Genomic DNA, 19,315 nt, shown 5'->3' with positions numbered 1-19,315 from the left:
AACATCTGACTGACAGCAGTGGTGGTGTAACATCTGACTGACAGCAGTGGTGGTGTAACATCTGACTGACAGCAGTGGTGCAGTAACATCTGACTGACAGCAGTGGTGGTGTAACATCTGACTGACAGCAGTGGTGGTGAAACATCTGACTGACAGCAGTGGTGGTGAAACATCTGACTGACAGCAGTGGTGGAGTAACATCTGACTGACAGCAGTGGTGCAGTAACATCTGACTGACAGCAGTGGTGGTGAAACATCTGACTGACAGCAGTGGTGGTGAAACATCTGACTGACAGCAGTGGTGGAGTAACATCTGACTGACAGCAGTGGTGGAGTAACATCTGACTGACAGCAGTGGTGGTGTAACATCTGACTGACAGCAGTGGTGGTGTAACATCTGACTGACAGCAGTGGTGGAGTAACATCTGACTGACAGCAGTGGTGGTGTAACATCTGACTGACAGCAGTGGTGGTGTAACATCTGACTGACAGCAGTGGTGGAGTAACATCTGACTGACAGCAGTGGTGGTGTAACATCTGACTGACAGCAGTGGTGCAGTAACATCTGACTGACAGCAGTGGTGGTGTAACATCTGACTGACAGCAGTGGTGGTGAAACATCTGACTGACAGCAGTGGTGGAGTAACATCTGACTGACAGCAGTGGTGGTGTAACATCTGACTGACAGCAGTGGTGGTGTAACATCTGACTGACAGCAGTGGTGGCGTAAGATCTGTGACTGACAGCAGTGGTGGTGAAACATCTGACTGACAGCAGTGGTGCAGTAACATCTGACTGACAGCAGTGGTGGAGTAACATCTGACTGACAGCAGTGGTGGTGAAACATCTGACTGACAGCAGTGGTGGAGTAACATCTGACTGACAGCAGTGGTGGAGTAACATCTGACTGACAGCAGTGGTGCAGTAACATCTGACTGACAGCAGTGGTGGTGAAACATCTGACTGACAGCAGTGGTGGTGAAACATCTGACTGACAGCAGTGGTGGAGTAACATCTGACTGACAGCAGTGGTGGAGTAACATCTGACTGACAGCAGTGGTGGTGTAACATCTGACTGACAGCAGTGGTGGTGTAACATCTGACTGACAGCAGTGGTGGTGTAACATCTGACTGACAGCAGTGGTGCAGTAACATCTGACTGACAGCAGTGGTGGTGTAACATCTGACTGACAGCAGTGGTGGTGAAACATCTGACTGACAGCAGTGGTGGTGAAACATCTGACTGACAGCAGTGGTGGAGTAACATCTGACTGACAGCAGTGGTGCAGTAACATCTGACTGACAGCAGTGGTGGTGAAACATCTGACTGACAGCAGTGGTGGTGAAACATCTGACTGACAGCAGTGGTGGAGTAACATCTGACTGACAGCAGTGGTGGAGTAACATCTGACTGACAGCAGTGGTGGTGTAACATCTGACTGACAGCAGTGGTGGTGTAACATCTGACTGACAGCAGTGGTGGTGTAACATCTGACTGACAGCAGTGGTGGTGTAACATCTGACTGACAGCAGTGGTGGTGTAACATCTGACTGACAGCAGTGGTGGAGTAACATCTGACTGACAGCAGTGGTGGTGTAACATCTGACTGACAGCAGTGGTGCAGTAACATCTGACTGACAGCAGTGGTGGTGTAACATCTGACTGACAGCAGTGGTGGTGAAACATCTGACTGACAGCAGTGGTGGAGTAACATCTGACTGACAGCAGTGGTGGTGTAACATCTGACTGACAGCAGTGGTGGTGTAACATCTGACTGACAGCAGTGGTGGTGTAACATCTGACTGACAGCAGTGGTGGTGTAACATCTGACTGACAGCAGTGGTGGTGTAACATCTGACTGACAGCAGTGGTGGTGAAACATCTGACTGACAGCAGTGGTGGTGTAACATCTGACTGACAGCAGTGGTGGTGTAACATCTGACTGACAGCAGTGGTGGTGTAACATCTGACTGACAGCAGTGGTGGTGTAACATCTGACTGACAGCAGTGGTGGTGACACATAAGGGGGGGGGTTGCCTGCATTTGGGGGTGGGGAGGCCAAATGAGGTATGCAGCGTTTGAAAGGGGACACATATGTTGGTTCCAGCATTTCGGGGAGGGAGGGGGGGGCACTTGTGTGTGCTTTCCTGCCATGGAGGGGGTCACATATTGGGGCAGGAGGTCCTGACTTTGATGGGTGTAAACAAATGTGGTTGTACAGGCTTTGAGGAGGGCAGACATGGTGGAGGGGGATAGATACCGATTTATTCAATGTGGTAGACAATATATTCCTAATGGTGCAGACCTAGCTTGTCACATAACATTGTTTTATTATTTTGCTAAAATACTGTTTGCTCACTGTAAATGTTTAAATACAATAAACCTTTTGTTCATATAATAATACCTATTTTGTCCAAAAAAATAAGGATTTCTTTCCAGGAGGGAGGGTGGGGAAGGAAATCGCTGGCTGGCTTCACTCTGGCAGGCAGACAGGCTGGAGAAAACGCAGGGTGCATCAGCCGATCGGCAATCCTCTGCGCTTCCTCCCAGGCTGACTGAGGGAAGAGCGAGCATCGGACGTCACTGGGCTCGGCGCATGCCCAGTGACGAGGATGAAGCTCCTGCCCTCAGTCTCCTGCAGATCGCACTGGCGCAGCCCTCAGTGGGTACTGCGCCTGCGCGAGAGTTCGTTCGGCCGTGAGGGAGGGGGAGGAGAGGGATGAGACGCTGTGGGCGATTAGGCAGTCGGAAGGAAGGCGTTTTGGGCACCGTAAGAGGGGCGGTACTGGGCACACTAAAGCTAACATAACGCCCCTCTGGGCTAATTTACATAAACATAAAAGTCGTTTTTATCATAAACTACTGGACGGATTACAAGATAGAAGAGCACGGCCGATTCAAGGTAAGCTGTGGAGCATGACTGCTTTAAAATCGGATTTTCGGTTAGGGGAGGTGACAGAATCCCTTTAAAACAGGCTGGTCACTAAGGGGTTAAAGTTGTTTGGAATTTCAGAAAAGGACACCCCTCTCCTAGGATAATGTAAGACTAACCGGGTATGGGGAATTCTGCAGGTTAGTTGTCAGGATGTGGATGTATGTTGTCAGAAAGAACTTGAATGACAAGTAACCGGAGAGGCTAAATATATGAATCATTAGGATCTGATAAAATACAATATATAGAAAAGAATTGTGTAAAAAGTTTCGGTTTAATGGTTAATTTGACTATAGAGCTAATTTGGCGAGATAAACGGGAAACAAGGCGCTCATAGGGTAGTAGTTTCTGGTAGATAGTGTTAGATAGAGTACTGAATAAGTAATTACACTCACCTTCTGGTGTTTGTGCTTGTATCAGCACAACACTTGCGAAGGCGGCGGGGGGGGGGGGAGTGAAAATTCGATCCAGATGAGGTATGCTGCCGGTATCTTTCTCAATCCTTGGAGTCGCCAGTACTCCAGAGGAGTGATATAGAATGCTGTATAAGGGCTGTGTACTAGCTTGTACACACTGTGATACCTTTTGGCGCAAAACCACAATAGCGAAAGTCGTCTTTTTAGAAATATTTATTTGTTCAGGTGACAACGCGTTTCGGAGTAAAAATACTCCTTTGTCAAGTCTAAAAGAAACAGTAGTATGTGAAGCGATGGAATCAGAAAATAATACATAAGGATAAAACATAACGAAATACAACATACACATATATATATATATATATATATATATATATACATGCATAGCCATATACACACACATATATATATATATATAGAGGTACGCGATCGACAGTACTAGCAGATCATAATAATAATAATAGATCAGATAAATGTGGGATTAAAATATACGGTAAAAAATTTTTAAAATGCAAGAGGAGGCTGTGGTTGACGTGGTGGCCTAGGTACAGAGAGAACGGATAGACTAATGTAATATTATAATATTATAATGATTAAAAACTAAAAACTAAACATAAAGGATAGAATATAATAATAATAATAATAATAATAATAATAATAATAATAATAATAAATGAATGTGACTGAAGGTGCATCTGTCAGAGGGTTCATGATTGATTGTACTCATACAAACTCATACATAGATATACACAAATACATAAATGCACATTTACAATAGTCAAAAGGATGTGATGGTATATGTGGGTGGTGGGGGGAGGCACATGGGGGAGAGAAGGTGGAGGCAGTTACCTTAAGGGCCGGGCATACACGATTGGCAGGGCTGGTCCAATTGCTAGAGTTAGAATAAGGGGAAAGACATTATTAGCCATGTGAGTTAAAAGTTCAAATTGGTAAGGGTGGTTAATTTGACTAATTGTAGCTATTTGATTACCTAATAATTTAACTAATCAGATATAATGGCATAATTGTGTGGGTATATGATGTTACCTGGTGCCAGGTCCTGTCCTTGTGTAGCGCGGCTTGCCATGTGTGTGCAAGCGCGCGCTTTAAGAGCCGAACAGAGGGAGGAGGTGTGGCAATATGCCGGCATATGATTGGAGGATGTGAAGAGGCGAGGGGCGGGGCTGTACACGGACTGCTGCGGTGGAAGTTCTATGTGTTCGTGCGCTCTGGGGGAGGTGTGGCAGCTTGCTGGCAGTTCATTGGGGGATGTGGGAAGGCGGGGGGCGGAGCTACTTGCGGGCTGCTGCGGTGAACTCTGTTGGTGTCAGTGCGCTCAGTGACCTGATGTTGTTGCGCTAATGTCGGCGGTTATGCACTGATGTCGGGGAAAGGGTGTGTGGGTGTAGGATATATGAATATGGTCAGTGGTGTGGGTGATTGATGATACATGGGTGGACAAACTTGGGATGGGATGGGATGAGGTAGATTGGGGGGGGCGATGACCTAAGGGTAACGGAGTGTGGTGGTGAATGTGGGTGATAGTAGATGACGATGGTGTTAATGATAATGGCACCCCTGATGATGATGATGATTATTATAATGGTGGTAGAGGGGATCAGTTTATGTGACTACATGGTGGATAATTATTGTGTGATGGTATAGGTGATGGTGTATGGTGATATTGATGGTGATGGAGATGATAAAATGATGAAATGATAATGGACTGGATTAAATGATGGGGGTGGTCAAAGTAATAAAGTGATGGTGATGAGAGGGGGTGTTTTTACGCATGTATATATACACATACACAAACCCGTATATGTGTATATGTGTATACACACACACGTGCACACGGACACCGGTGTGAGTTGGTTTGGTATCCATATATGATTGTATACATGTATACCCGCATACACACACGTACACATAAACAAGCGTCTGCATATGAATGCCAGTGTGAGCATGATAGGTGATAGTTTAGGAGTGTGTGTGTTGGCAGAGGGGGGGGGGTCGGGGGGGGTTTGGCTATTAGAAGCAATTGCTTTCAAGGGATTCGTTAAGACCATACGGTTCTATTGTCTGTAATTTGAATATCCAAAACATTTCTTTTCTTCTTAATTTTTGGTACCGGTTGGTGCAGGTGGTCGGGATTTGTTCTATTGGTGTTATTGAAAGGTCCACAGGATTTTTGTTATGGCAATTGAGAAAATGTCGCGAGACTCCATGTTTTATGAAGCCGTTAGTGATGTTCCACCGGTGTTTATTTATTCTCTCTCTCAGAGTCATGGTAGTGCGGCATATATATTGTAATCCGCAGGTGCATTCCAGCAAATAGATGACATAGGAGGACGAGCAGTTTAGGAAATTTTCAATTTTGAATTGTTCTCCGGTGACATTGCTAACAAAATTGGTGACTCGGGAGGAGATGTTATTGCAGCATTTGCATCGGCGGTGTCCGCACTTGAAGCTTCCAAGGACTTGGGGGAACATGGTTACCGTGGATGGTGTATTTGTCTTTTGGGACCGTAAACGACTGGGGGCGATGAGGTTTTTGAGAGTTTGTGCTCTTCTGAAAGTTATTTGGGGTTTTGATTGGATGTGTTTTTTTAAAAACGGATCTGCTTGTAGGATAGGCCAATGTTTTGAAAAAATATTGCGCAAGATATTATGGTTGATGTTAAATGTGGTGGTGAAGGAGGTTTGATATTTCTTGGTGGTTTTTGAACCGACCTCTTCGGTTTTTGAGGATAGGCAGTTTTCTTGTGTGTATCCTTGTGTCCGCTTGAGGGCCGCCTTGATGACTCCACTGGGGTACCCCTTGTTTAAGAATCGCTTTTTGATAATTTGGCTTTGTTGTTTGAAATCTTCGTCATTAGTACAGTTTCTACGGATGCGTTTGAACTGACTGAAAGGGACATTGTTTTTCCATTTTTTGTGGTGTGCGCTCTGGTAGTCTAAGTAGCTATTTCCATCAACTTTTTTGAAAAAGGTTTTGGTTTCAATGTGGTTGTTCCTGGACGAGAGGACTAGGTCTAAGTATTCAACGGATGTTTTTGAATAATTTGCTGTGAAGGTGAGGTTGAAGTCGTTATTGTTCAAGTGAGTGGTGAATTTGTTGATGTCTTCTATGCTTCCGTCCCAAATGAATAGTAGGTCGTCAATATAACGTCTGTAGAAGATTAATTTATTTCGCCAAGGCTGCCCATTGTGGATATATTGCTTCTCAAAGACCCCCATATATAGATTTGCGTAGCTCGGCGCAAAACGCGTCCCCATTGCGGTCTCTTTCGTCTGCTTGTATATTCTGTCCTCAAAGGTGAAGATATTGTGATTGAGTATAAACTCAATGGCTTCCAGTACAAACTGGCTTTGTTTGTCTGGAAGGCTTACGTCTCGCTGTAACACCTGTCGTATGGCATTGATTCCTGTGGTGTGTGGAATATTAGAGTACAGGGATGAAACGTCTAATGTGGCCCAGGTGTAGGATTCCTTCCATTCGATGTCCTTGAGAAGGGTGATGAGGCTGGCTGAGTCCTTTAGGTATGATGGTAATTGTGTGACGTATTTTTGAAGCAGAATGTCGATATAGTGGGATAGGTTGCATGTTAAAGAGGAAATTCCGGAAATGATAGGTCTTCCTGGTGGATTGGTGATGGATTTGTGGATTTTTGGTAGATGATAGAATAGTGCTAGGTTCGGATGGTCTATTGTGATATAATCTTTTTCTTTTTTGGATAGTATTCTTTCTATTTCGGCTGTTTTCAAGAGTGCTGTTAGTTTCTTGGCGTCTTCCCTTAATGGGTTTTCTATATAGTACTCCCTATCGCTTAAAATCTTGTAGGCTTCTTCCTGTCACCTGAACAAATAAATATTTCTAAAAAGACGACTTTCGCTATTGTGGTTTTGCGCCAAAAGGTATCACAGTGTGTACAAGCTAGTACACAGCCCTTATACAGCAATTTGACTATAGAATCATGGTCATAATTAGTGAAAGAGTCTGGGACCTGGTAGAGAGAGACTTCCACCTCCACTATGCTACCTCACTGAGCGTTTCTAAATGTTCATTGTGTTACCCTAAACATATAAATTACAATTTTAATTTCATTTGCAGACGAATTCAATAAATTTTTGTACTTCCCGCCTTTAATGCAAATGAACATAAAAGAGTCATATCTTACTTGTGTTACCAGAGAAGAGTCATATTTTCAAGCTCTGACTCATCTCAGGTTAATTTGCATATGTATCAAATGGGGACCGGGCATTGCGGATGTGCCAGCGGCCATCTAGCAGCCCATGTCCTCAGCTCTATACCCAAAATCCAGATGACAGGTTCCCTTTAAGGAACTCCTAAACTTAGGCTGAGAGAGATCTGACTTATCCTGGTGTGTTGGAAGCAGCCAGGAGCCAATGTGTGGGAGGAGTGGAGCTAATGAACAGAGAGCTGCAATTCTGAAAATAGTGGTACCCAGGGTGCACCTAGCCTTTCTGCTGCCTGAGGCGAAAACTGAAATAGTGCCCCCCCTCAATTCCAATTTCTTAACCTAATCCCTTCCCTCCAGCCCTACCGTTAAAGACGTACTTGGAAAACATTACATACAGAGCTACCGAACATACAGGGTAATATGGTGCACATGCCTCCTACATCCAGTGACGTGTCCTCTGATGTAGACATTCTCTTACTTTATCTTCTCCATTCAGACCACACCGCCATAATGATTTCTTTCAGCCATCTCTTGTCACTGCAGAGTTTGACAACTACTTTTTCATCCTCCTCCCCACCTTCTGAACACATCATCCTGCAACCTCTAATACTGTGCCCATTGTGCTCCCCAATACTATACTGCAGAAACAGATAATCCCACTGAAAATACTAGTACCACACAGATAGTTCCACTTCAATAATTATTGGCGCACAGTGCCATAAAAAATAACTGTGCCCAGCAAATAGTGCCCCTGAAACTTATAGTGCAGTAAACATAGTGCCCTCCAAAAATAATTGTGCTAAGCTGATACCATGCCGGGGTGCCTCCCAAAGTAGCAGTTCTCCGAAAAGTCCCACCAATAGAGTTGAGCGGACACCTGGAAGTTCCAGTTCGACGGGTTCGGCTGAACTTCGCAAAAAAGTTCGAGTTCGGGACCCAAACTTGACCCCAAACCCTATTGAAGTCAATGGGGACCCGAACTTTGGAGCACTAAAATGGCTCTAAAAAAGTCATGGAAAGGGCTAGAGGGCTGCAAAAGGCAGCAAAATGTGGTTAAGAGCATGGCAAGTGCTCTGCAAACAAATGTGGATAGGGAGATGACTTAAAATAAGATAAAATACGTAAAAATAAAAAATAATAATCTTGATCTAGGAGGAGGAGGTCCATATGGAGTAGGAGGTTGAGGAGGCAGTGGATGTTGCGGTGTAGGTGGAAGCGGAGGTGGAGGAGGCGGAGGTAGCCAACACTGGTTTTTGGTTTTGTTTTTTATTTTATTTTATTTAATTATTATTATTTTTTGTTTAAATTTGAGTAGACCCCAAAACATTGGGAAATATAAAAAATAAAACAAAGAGAAAGTGCGCTGGAGTACAACAATGGCTGGGTGAGGCCGGTATACATGTCTATTCTGCACAAGGTACAGACAAGTCCTGAGGGATCCATGCCTGGTTCATTTTAATGAACGTGAGCTTGTCCACGTTGGCTGTGGACAGGTGGCTGCGCTTGTCTGTGATGACGCCCCCTGCCGTGCTAAACACATGTTCAGATAATACACTGGCTGCAGGGCAGGCCAGCACCTCCAAGGCGTAAAGGGCAAGCTCAGGCCATGTGCCCAATTTGGAGACCCAGAAGTTGAAGGGGGCAGAGCCATCATTCAGTACGTGTAGGCGTGTGCACACATACTGCTCCACCATGTTAGTGAAATGCTGCCTCCTGCTAAGACGTTCCATATCAGCTGGTGGTGCTGGTTGTTGTGGGTGCTGACAAAGCATTTCGGCCAAGCTAACCCTGCCTTCTGAGGTGCCAGCGGTGCCCCAGCTGCGTTGGAGACCTCTTCCTCCTCCTCAGCCTTCGCCTTGTGCTTTCACTGAGCCCCCGCTGTCAGGTGGGAATGCCACCAGCAGTGCGTCTACCAGCGTGTGCTTGTAGTCGCGCATCTTCCAATTAGTAACAGACGTTTTTACTAAATTTAGTTCCCTGTCAGTAATGCAGAGCAGGGGTTTTTCACCGGCAAAAATAGGTTAATGTCAACCATCAATGTAACAGACGAATTTTGCAAATTTGGTTCCCTGTCACCTATGCAGAGCAGGGTTTGTATACGGCAAAAATGGTAAAATGTCATCCAAGAATGTAGCAGACGATTTTTTGAAATTTAGGTCCCTGTCACCTAGGCAGAGCAGGGTTTTTTTGACGGGAAAAATGGGTTAATGTCACCCAATAATGGAACAGACAAATTTTTTAACTTATTGCTCGGTCTGCAATGCAGGTACTTTATTGCAAAAAAAAAGTTTTTTTCTCACACACAGTGAAACAGATGGATTTAACTGTATTTCTTTAACTACCAGAAATGCAGCACAGGGCAAAAAGGTATGGATTTAACAGATGGATTTAACTGAGATTATATTGCACTCTCACAAATAAAGCACAGTTTATTTTTTGCATAAAAAATGGTGGATATGTCACCCCTACAATGGATTTGCTGAATTTATGTGCCTGCCTGTCACCTGTGCAGGCCTCAGAGGTACTTTACAACAAAAAATTGAAATATGTCACCCCACAATGGAACAGATGGATTTAACTGATTATATTTCACTCTCAGAAATGCAGCACAGGGGTACTTTACAGAAAGAAATGGGGATATGTCACCCCCTGGGTCCCTGAACTCATAGACGGTATTATTTTTCCTTCCCCTGGCACATATGCAGTGATGGTGCACTTTAAAAATGGGTATATGTCGGCCACTGAACTACAAGAACAGGATTAAATGATTGGTGCACTGCTGTTGCACAAAATGGCCGCCAATGCCCACCTAACTAACAGACGGAATAAAACTTTTTTTTAAGTCTCACTGGGCTCAAGGCAGGGTACAAAAATGTTGCATTGCACCCCCAAAACAAAAAATGCTTTACAGCGCAGACTTCACACCAAGTGCAGATATCAGAGTTTTTCCTAATCTCTCCCTCACAGCAGCAGCATCCTATCCCTACAACTAGTAAGAGCAGAGTGACGTGCGGCACTACGTGAATCCAGCTTATATAAAGGCTGGGTCACATGCCGCACTGGCCAATCACAGCCATGCCATTAGTAGGCATGGCTGTGATGGCTTCTAAGGGCACACGAGTTAAACGCTTGTTGATTGGCTGCCCTGCAGGCTTTCAACAAGCTCCATTAAATCGCTGAACACCGAACTTTTATGAAAATGTTCGGGTTCGGTACAAAAAACCCTAAAGTTCGGTACGAACCCGAACTTTACAGTTCGGGTTCGCTCAACCCTACGCACCAATAGTAATAATTCTCTGCCAGAGTGCACTATGTGGTAACAGTGCACCCAATAGTAATAATGTCCCTCATTTTGCCCCCAGAAGTAATAATATCTCCATAGTGCCCTCAATAGTAATAATTCCCCTTATAATGTGAGCCAGTACAAAAAAATTACCCCTTATAATGTGAGCCAGTACTAAAAAATTCCCCCTTATAATGTTTGCCGGTAAAATAATTCCCGCTGGCAATGTATGCCAGTACAAAAATACCCTCTTATGTGTGCCAATACAAAAAAAAATGCTCCCTTATGACGTGTGCTAGTACGAAAAAAACCTTTTGGTGCCCCATGTAGAACAAATGTCCCCATAGTGGCCACCTTAGAAAGTGTGCTAGTACAAAAATGCTCCCTTACAATGTGCGCTAAGTCCAAGAAATGCCCCCCCTAATGTCCCTGTACTGGCCCTCTTATAATGTGTGCCAGTACAAAAATGTTCCTTTTTATAGCCGCAGTGTCCCCATAGTGCTTTCCCCATTTACAGAATAATGACCCCCACCCCATTGTGGACCAACACCATGCTACCAAATAAAAATAATACTTACTCAAGTACTTACTCCATTTTGCTGTCAGCGATGCAGTGCAAGACACAGACCTTTTCTAGTCTGTGCCCTGAGCTCTATGCAGCCAGCTTGGGCAGCATGATAATGATGACATCGGGCTCTGATAGGCTACAGGAACTAGGACTAATACCTATTAGAGAAAACAGTAGGCCAGAGAGACATCACACCAGTGCTCCGTTGCAGCATTCAACTGTATGGCTTTTTCCTAATACAGCTATGGAGTTGAATATGAAGAGATGAGCGTTTCCACAATGTAAGCGCTCATTGCCCATGGTCCTACCGCTGCCCCCCTCTTGCCCCTACCTGGTGCGTCCTGAGGCAATCGCCTCACCTCGCTTCATTGGTGGTGCACCCCTGGTGGTAACCCGCATATACAGTCAGGTCCATAAATATTGGGACATCGACACAATTGTAACATTTTTGGCTCTATACACCACCTCAATGGATTTGAAATGAAACGAACAAGATGTGCTTTACCTGCAGACTGTCAGCTTTAATCTGAGGGTATTTACATCCAAATCAGGTGAACGGTGCAGGAATTACAACAGTTTGCATATGTGCCTCCCACTTGTTAAGGGACCCAAAGTAATGGGACAATTGGCTTCTCAGCTGTTCCGTGGCCAGGTGTGTGTTATTCCCTCACTATCCCAATTACAATGAGCAGATAAAAGGTCCAGAGTTAATTTCAAGTCTGCTATTTGCATTTGGAATCTGTTGCTGTCAACTCTCAAGATGAGATCCACAGAGCTGTCACTATCAGTGAAGCAAGCCATCATTAGGCTTAAAAAAACAAAACAAACCCATCAGAGAGATAGCAAAAACTTTAGGCGTAGCCAAAACAACAGTTTGGAACATTCTCAAAAAGAAGGAATGCACCGGTGAGCTCAGCAACACCAAAAGACCCGGAAGACCACGGAAAACAACTGTGGTGGATGACCGAAGAATTCTTTCCCTGGTGAAGAAAACACTCTTCACAACAGTTGGCCAGATCAAGAACACTCTCCAGGAGGTAGGTGTATGTGTGTCAAAGTCAACAATCAAGAGAAGACTTCACCAGAGTGAATACAGAGGGTTCATCACAAGATGGAAACCATTGGTGAGCCTCAAAAACAGGAAGGCCAGATTAGAATTTGCCAAACGACATCTAAAAAAGCCTTCACAGTTCTGGAACAACATCCTATGGACAGATGAGACCAAGATCAACTTGTACCAGAGTGATGGGAAGAGAAGTGTTTGGAGAAGGAAAGGAACTGCTCATGATCCTAAGCATACCACCTGATCAGTGAAGCATGGTGGTGGTAGTGTCATAGAGTGGGCATGTATGGCTGCCAATGGAACTGGTTCTCTTGTATTTATTGATGATGTGACTGCTGACAAAAGCAGCAGGATGAATTCTGAAGTGTTTTGGGCAATATTATCTGCTCATATTCAGCCAAATGCTTCAGAACTCATTGGACGGTGCTTCACAGAGCAGATGGACATTGACCCAAAGCATACTGCAAAAGCAACCAAAGAGTTTTTTAAGGGAAAGAAGTGGAATGTTCTGCAATGGCCAAGTCAATCACCGGACCTGAATCCGATTGAGCATGCAGTTCACTTGCTGAAGACAAAACTGAAGGGAAAATGCTCCAAGAACAAGCAGGAACTGAAGACAGTTGCAGTAGAGGCCTGGCAGAGCATCACCAGGGATGAAACCTAGCGTCTGGTGATGTCTATGCCTTCCAGACTTCAGGCTGTAATTGACTGCAAAGGATTTGCAACCAAGTATTAAAAAGTGAAAGTTTGATTTATGATTATTATTCTGTCCCATTACTTTTGGTCCCTTAAAAAGTGGGAGGCACATATGCAAACTGTTGTAATTCCTGCACCGTTCACCTGAGTTGGATGTAAATACCTTCAAATTAAAGCTGAAAGTCTGTTTGTTTTATTTCAAATCCATAGTGTCCCAAGATTTATGGACCTGACTGTAGAGATAGTCTCCTTGCAAAAGGGAAACGATGAAATAAAAGAAGGTAAATGTATGATACACCAGCTGGTATGTGGAGATATGGCTATTAGGATTTGTGATAATGGATGGTTGAATGATCAGGACATGTTTGATGGAGCGATTATGGCTATAGGTGATATAAAAGTATGTTGGCAATGATTGAAATGAACTGAATTCATAGTCTGTTTCTTCTTTGTCATTCTGGGTACGCCCAACTAAAGGGGTGGGACTTTTCCATATACCTCTTTACAATGGCTGCCCCTCAGACCACGCCACATTAGCTACCTTGTCATTGGTACCTGATGCGGTGGGGGAGACCAGAAAAGTAGTTTTTGCAGGAGGCTTGTTTGATCTACCCATGTTAAAATAAGTCCTAGTTGAAACCTCTGTGTCTTTGTCAGCGCCTCTTAGGTCACATCCAAGAAAAGACCATTGGAGGCCAGCTACAAGAGCTGGGAATGTACATACAAGCGCTTCCCGGTAGGACACGCACCTATTTCCAGTACCAAGGAGGACACTGAAGAGACGACCAGTAGTTTCTTGGATAACGCATGATCTGCTGTAATATGTTGATGTTATATCAGTATGTGATGTAGAACAGGGAGGGTTTGAAGAATTTGTTAGTATTTTATAATTTTTTATTTGTGAAAGGCAGCAAAGGATCCAAAGATAAGAAGCAGCCTTGCATAGACCATGGCCACATTTCTAGGACAGTGTATGTTTCCAGGTTTGAAGTCCATTCAGCAAACCTATCTCCCTAGAAATCCATGGCGAATAAGGCCATGTTTAGGAATAGTAGGGCATTGTGGAGAAGGGACATCTGGTGCCTCCTCCTTCCTAAAAGGCTCATAAGCAGCTTCAGAACTAAACACAAGATTGATCATTGCACTAGTAGACTCACTCCTACTCTGGACTATGCTAGACATGCTGAACTACAATAAAAAAAAAACAGAGACTTGGAGAAGGAATAGAGTACGTTCAAGGCCAGAATGCATACTCAAAAACACTTAATTGGGTCACTGTGGCAAATCCAGAAGTACATTTGCAGGGAGGTCAGGGAAGGGACTAAAAGGTACTCATACTGACTGAGGAACAGGAGGCAGAACTTTCTGACCTTATGGCTTCTTTATGGTCAAAAGAAGCGGCTGATGTTGGCCTTATGAAAGGTGGGAAACTAGTTAGTATCACTGCTAGGTCCACCTTCAGGCCCCATCAGAAACAATATCTGCTCAAACCAGAAGCTTTTTTGGGCTTCTGGTTTGAGAAGCTATTGTTTCCCTTGCTTGAAGCTGGAGTTTAAGTGCCTGGACTCACCCTGTAATACACCCTTGTGTCCTGTCCACCAGGTACCACCCTCATTAGGGTGGAGAATGGTCCAAGACCTGCAGGCAGTCTTACCAAGGTTGCCTACTGTCCCTGACCCTCATAACCTCCTTAATGATTTAAAACCAGAAAACAAATTCTTCTCTGTGACATCAGCATTCTTCAGTATACCTGTACATAAAGACTTGGTTTGCTTTTACCTATAAAAGAAAAAGGTATATGTTAACCAGGATACCCCAGGGGTACTGTGCGTCACCAACTATATTTTCTCATGCTATGTCAGCAAATCTTTCAAAGTTGGATCCTCCTAAAGGAAGCCAGCTTTTGATATATGTGGATGATATTGTGCTAGCCTCAGAAAATGAGGAAGATTGTAAAACAGACACTAAAGCACTTCTTCCCTTTTTGGCAAAACAAGGCCATACAGTGCATAAAAGCAAGCTACAATTATGGCAGAGTACTGTCAATACCTGGGTAAAAATCTCTCACAGAATTTATGCTAGATTACAAAAGGAATTAGTTACGGCCACTAAGTTCAAAAGTGTTTCAAAATGGGAGGAAGATTTGGGGGGGAGCAAGGCACTTCAATGGAGAGGGATTTATCAAAATATTAAAAAAGCCTCGATATCCAGCCACCATAGGTTAGTACAGTATAAAATAGTGCATCGAATATAGTACACGCCGTTATCACTGTCTAAAATATATAACAATACAGATAGGGAGTATTGTTGTCCGAAATGTAAGTGTCAGGACTTGGGATATATTCGTCCCAGTTATTGTGAGATATTGGCATAGTATATTTGAGGAATTGGGGTTAAGATCTCAATCAAAACTAGAACCCATGTTAGAGTTTGCTTTATTTGGAAAACTCCCTTTGAATAAAAAACTACGGAATACTGACCAAATGCTTTGGTTAAAAGGGTTATTTATTGCTAAAGTTCTGATTCTTAAAAGATGGGGATCCGATAAGTTCCCCGTTTTCGCAGAATGGAAAAACTATAGGCACAGAATAAAGGAGTTTGAATTTATCAAATGTAAAGGGGGAAAACAATTGTGCGAATGGGAGACGGCATGGGCTTTTTGGCATTGATGGTGCTAATGTTGTAGACCTTTTTGGGGGGGAAGGGGTGCCGTTTCCCCTGTGATGACAACCGTGGTGGGTGGGAAGGGGAGAGGGGGGTTGGGTTTTGGGTGGAAATTAATAATAACACTCTTTTATAATAGATGTCTAAATGCTTGGGGTTAAAAAAAAAAATCTCTCACAGGAGGGGAAACATCTTGACGAGGTCCGCAAAACTACTATACTACAGGCCCCAAGACCAAGAACAAAGAGACAAATTATGTCTTTTTTGGGGATGACCCATTTTTGCAGAAACTGGATTTCCAAATATGCAGCAATTGTAGCACCCCTAAAGGCCTAGATCTATGATACACCTCTGGCCACAACAGACCCAATTGAATGGTCGCCAGCATCAGAGAAAGCTTCCTGTGAAACAAAACACGTTTTGGTAAGCTCAGTGGTTCCGGGCCTTCCTGATTACTCCAAACCATTTGTATAAAATGTTGATTGCAAGGATGGATTTATAACCTCAGTACTAACCCAGGATTGTGGGGTAAGAAGTAAACCCATGGCATACTATTCATCTTACCTTGATCCTGTAGCACAAGGGTGTCAAACTCTAATTCATCGGGGGCCACATCAGCAGTTTGGTCACCCTCAAAGGGCCGGAAAACTTACAGTTACTTGGCTTGGCCCTTGGGGATCTCGGACGCCACTTCCACACTTTGGCCGGGGGCTCGGTGGAGCTGATGAGGTGTTTTATCCTAATGAGAAAGATTTCATAATAAGTATTTGGAGATAATAGCAGCCCCCAGTAATAACAGCCCCCAGTAATAACAGCCCCTCTGTGCCAGTAATAACAGCCCCCTTTGCCAGTAATAACAGCCCCCCCTTTGCCAGTAATAGCAGCCCCCAGTAATAACAGCCCCCAGTAATAACAGCCCCTCTGTGCCAGTAATAACAGCCCCCAGTAATAAGAGCCCCTCTGTGTCAGTAATAACAGCCCCCAGTAATAAGAGCCCCTCTGTGTCAGTAATAAGAGCCCCTCTGTGTCAGTAATAACAGCCCCTCTGTGCCAGTAATAACAGCCCCCAGTAATAAGAGCCCCTCTGTGTCAGTAATAACAGCCCCCAGTAATAAGAGCCCCTCTGTGTCAGTAATAACAGCCCCTCTGTGTCAGTAATAACAGCCCCTCTGTGTCAGTAATAACAGCCCCTCTGTGTCAGTAATAACAGCCCCCAGTAATAACAGCCCCTCTGTGTCAGTAATAACAGCCCCCAGTAATAACAGCCCCTCTGTGCCAGTAATAACAGCCCCCCCTTTGCAAGTAATAGCAGCCCCCCTGTGCCAGTAATAACAGCCCCCGCCAGTAATAACAGCCCCTCTGTGCCAGTAATAACAGCCCCCAGTAATAACAGCCCCTCTGTGCCAGTAATAACAGCCCCCAGTAATTAGAGCCCCTCTGTGCCAGTAATAACAGCCCCCTTTGCCAGTAATAACAGCCCCCGCCAGTAATAACAGCCCCCCTGTGCCAGTAATAACAGCCCCCGCCAGTAATAACAGCCCCCAGTAATAACAGCCCCTCTGTGCCAGTAATAACAGCCCCCAGTAATAACAGCCCCTCTGTGCCAGTAATAACAGCCCCCTTTGCCAGTAATAACAGCCCCCCCTTTGCCAGTAATAACAAACAGCCCCCCCTTTGCCAGTAATAACAGCCCCCCCTTTGCCAGTAATAACAGCCCCCCCTTTGCCAGTAATAACAGCCCCCGCCAGTAATAACAGCCCCCCTTTGCCAGTAATAACATCCCCCGCCAGTAATAACAGCCCCCCCTTTGACAGTAATAACAAACAGCCCCCCCTTTGCCAGTAATAACAGCCCCCGCCAGTAAAAGTATTGTACATAATAAAAATAATAAAAAAAAACACATACTTACCTCCATGTCAGTGATGCGATGCAGGCCTCTTCTGGCCTGTGTCCCACGCTGTATGGCTCAGGCAGCGCGATGACGTCATCGCGTCGCCTGCGCCGGCCTCTGATAGGCTGCAGGCACTAGGCCGGCAGCCTATCAGAGGAAGGGAAAGGGACACGCCTCTCCCTCCCCTACCGCAGCACAGGCAGGCATCTGTATCGCTGTCCTGAGGACGGCGATACAGATGACTGGAGATGAGCGCCTCCACAATGGAAGCGCTCATCTCCCTGTGCCCAGCCGCCGCCGCCAGCTCGCTCGCCTGCCGCATATCGGCGGCGGGTGCGCGGGCCACATGACGAGGTCTGGCGGGCCGGATTCGGCCCGCGGGCCTTGTGTTTGACACCCGTGCTGTAGCAGAAGCCTTACCATACTGTGTGCAAGCAGTAGTGGCTGCAGCAGAAGCTATAAAGGCTTCATCCTAGTACTTTTCCATCCACTCACACTCAAAGTCCCACATGCAGTTGCTGAAGTTTTATTACAAAACAAAATTTCATACCTCTCACCATCTAGACATCTCTCTTGCATAACACTTCTATAGTCACAACCTTATCTTACTCCAGAGTGATGTACCACTCTCAGTTCCTTCACATTGTTACAGACTGCTTTAGACATAAATAGGCTCCACATACTAGGAAGGAGTCCTCACCCAAAAGGGAACAACAAAAATGGGCAAATAAGGGTGCAATTAAAAAAGATGATGTATATGTATGTCCCCAAGGGAAATACATGTTACCCAGAAATCTTTATAGGTATGCAGCTATATTGAGCCATGGAACAAGTCCTGTCTCGACAGGAGGGATGGTAGAGATAATATCCAGAGTCTTCACAGCCTATGGATTTACTAATTACAATTTTTTTTTTCCACAACCACAATACCCATTCCAACACATTTGTATGGACTTCATTGAACTAAACAGGTGTGAAGGGAAGATCTATTGTCTGGGGATTATTGATGCATTTACTAAAAGGATAGAGGTATTTCCCGCGGCTAACCCAGATGTAAACACTGCAGCCAAAGCATTGGTAAAAGAAGTAATACCTAGGTTTGAGATACCTGAGCGAATATATAGTGACAATGGGTCAGACTTTGTAAATAATGTTGTATCCCTAGTGGCACAAAATCTGAAAATAGAACTCAAAAATCACTGTGCATATCATCCACAGTCAGCAGGTCTGGTAGAGAGACACAATGGAATACTAAAAAATAAGCTGAAGAAAACTATGGAAGAAACAGGGAAAAACTGGATATATTGCTTACCATAAGTAGTCCTAAATAAGCATGTGACACCTACAGCTTCAAGGCTGACACCCTTTGAAATGATGTATGGTAGACCTTATGTCATGCCTCAACTAAAAGTATTCACTAAATCAGATGAAGAAGCAGATTTAAGCCTTGCTTTTTACATGGTATAAATGTTAACCAACAAAGAAGTTTCTGTTCCCAATCTCATTCCAGGTGATCCTGTAGATGAACCTGTGTCAGCAAAACCTGGAGACTGGGTCCTGGTTAAGGTCCTAAAAAAGAAACACTGGCATCAACCC

The sequence above is a fragment of the Bufo bufo genome, chromosome 4 (assembly GCF_905171765.1).
Source record: "Bufo bufo chromosome 4, aBufBuf1.1, whole genome shotgun sequence".
NCBI classification, from domain to species: domain Eukaryota; kingdom Metazoa; phylum Chordata; class Amphibia; order Anura; family Bufonidae; genus Bufo; species Bufo bufo.
The sequence above is the reverse complement of the archived record's forward strand: the minus strand, read 5'-3'. Positions refer to the sequence as shown.